This window comes from Nerophis ophidion, linkage group LG02 (assembly GCF_033978795.1).
Source record: "Nerophis ophidion isolate RoL-2023_Sa linkage group LG02, RoL_Noph_v1.0, whole genome shotgun sequence".
Lineage (NCBI taxonomy): Eukaryota > Metazoa > Chordata > Actinopteri > Syngnathiformes > Syngnathidae > Nerophis > Nerophis ophidion.
Genome location: NC_084612.1, coordinates 81,458,847 through 81,461,346, shown reverse-complemented (window position 1 = coordinate 81,461,346; position 2,500 = coordinate 81,458,847). Strand labels below are relative to the sequence as shown.

General features: G+C 41.0%; 1 protein-coding gene across 1 annotated transcript in view; it reads right to left on the bottom strand.

The window, feature by feature from the left end:
* Window positions 1-2,500, bottom strand: part of LOC133548268 (cadherin-8-like) — a 244,397-nt gene that overhangs the window by 232,326 nt on the left and 9,571 nt on the right. The window lies entirely within an intron of this gene.

The following is a 2,500-nucleotide window of genomic DNA, read 5'->3' as shown; positions in this document are numbered from 1 at the left end:
GTCTGACGAGTTGTCACACCACAAATTGTTTTTTTTTGGAAACTGTGGACGTGGTGTCTTCCGGAACAAACAGGAAAAGAACATAAAAACATAGCCACGGATCCTCTATATAACATGATCTCTCACACAATCCAACAACATAGTCAAAGATTCTCTATATGACATGATCACTCACACAATCCAACAACATACTCAAAGATCTTCTATATGACATGATCACTCACACAATGCAACAACATAGTCAAAGATCCTCTATATGACATGATCACTCACAAAATACAAAAAAATAGTCAAAGATCCTGTTTATGACATGATCGCTCACACTATGAAAAACATAGTCCAAGATCCTCTTTATGACATGATCACTCACACAATGCAACAACATAGTCAAAGATCCTCTATATGACACGATCGCTCACAGAATGAAAAAACATAGCCAAACATCCTCTATATAACATGATCGTTCACACAATCTAACAAAATAGTCAAATATCCTCTATATGACATGATCGCTCACACAATGCAACAACATAGTCAAAGATCCTCTATACGACACGATCGCTCACAGAATGAAAACACGTAGCCAAAGATCCTCTATATAACATGATCGCTCACACACTCCAACAACATAGTCAAAGATCCTCTATATGACATAATCACTCACACAATGCAACAACATAGTCAAAGATCCTCAATATGACATGATCGCTCACACAATGCAACCACATAGTCAAAGATCCTCAATATGACATGATCGCTCACAGAATGAAAAAACATAGCCAAAGATCCTCTATATAACATGATCGTTCACACAATCTAACAAAATAGTCAAATATCCTCTATATGACATGATCGCTCACACAATGCAACAACATAGTCAAAGATCCTCTATACGACACGATCGCTCACAGAATGAAAACACGTAGCCAAAGATCTTCTATATAACATGATCGCTCACACACTCCAACAACATAGTCAAAGATCCTCTATATGACATAATCACTCACACAATGCAACAACATAGTCAAAGATCCTCAATATGACATGATCGCTCACACAATGCAACCACATAGTCAAAGATCCTCAATATGACATGATCGCTCACACAATGCAACTACATAGTCAAAGATCCTATATATGACATGATCACTGACACAATCCAACAACATAGTCAAAGATCCTCTATAGGACATGATCACTCACAAAATGCAAGTTAAAATTCTACTCTGCTAAACAACACCCAGAATCCCCACCGACTTCGCTGTGCCCGAGCTCATGGAAGATGGACCGATACAAAGTGGAAAAGTGTTCTTTTGGTCTGACGAGTCCACATTTCAAATTAATTTTTTTGGAAACTGTGGACGTGGTGTCTTCCAGAACAAACAGGAAAAGAACAATCCGGATTGTTCTAGACGCAAAGTGTAAAAACCAGCATCTGTGATGGTATGGGGGTGTATTAGTGCCCGAGGCGCGGGTAAATCACACATCTGTGGAGGCACCAATAATGCTGAAAAGGTACACATAGGTACATATGTTATCAAGGACGCCCCTGCTTATTTCAGCAAAACGCTACATTTAGCATGCTATTATAACTGGTACTATCCGTCAAGGAAGGTACATACGGGTTTAGGACCATCGAAGCAACTTTATCAAGGACGCCCCTGCTTATTTCAGCAAAACGCTACATTTAGCACGCTATTATAACTGGTACTATCCGTCAAGGAAGGTACATACGGGTTTAGGACCATCCAAGCAACGTTATCAAGGACGCCCCTGCTTATTTCAGCAAAACGCTACATTTAGCATGCTATTATAACTGGTACTATCCGTCAAGGAAGGTACATACGGGTTTAGGACCATCCAAGCAACGTTATCAAGGACGCCCCTGCTTATTTCAGCCAAACGCTACATTTAGCATGCTATTATAACTGGTACTATCCGTCAAGGAAGGTACATACGGGTGTAGGACCATCCAAGCAACGTTATCAAGGACGCCCCTGCTTATTTCAGCAAAACGCTACATTTAGCATGCTATTATAACTGGTACTATCCGTCAAGGAAGGTACATACGGGTGTAGGACCATCCAAGCAACGTTATCAAAGACGCCCCTGCTTATTTCAGCAAAACGCTACATTTAGCATGCTATTATAACTGGTACTATCCGTCAAGGAAGGTACATACGGGTTTAGGACCATCGAAGCAACTTTATCAAGGACGCCCCTGCTTATTTCAGCCAAACGCTAACAGGTATTATCCGTTAAGAAACAAAATATTTGAAGCTGGCCGCGCGCTAAAGTATGTGAGGGTAATAAATCGGCCAAAAAGTGGTAAAATTAGAGCCGCCATTCCTCTCCATTTGCACCCCCTCAGGCCGCCGCCTAAATAGTTCTTCTAGAACATCCCTGGAAACGAATCGTCGCTCCCATTTGTTGAGTTTGGACGGCGTTAATTACGCCGCCGTGAGCGATCTGCCCTTCTAAATATTGCAATAACATTTGG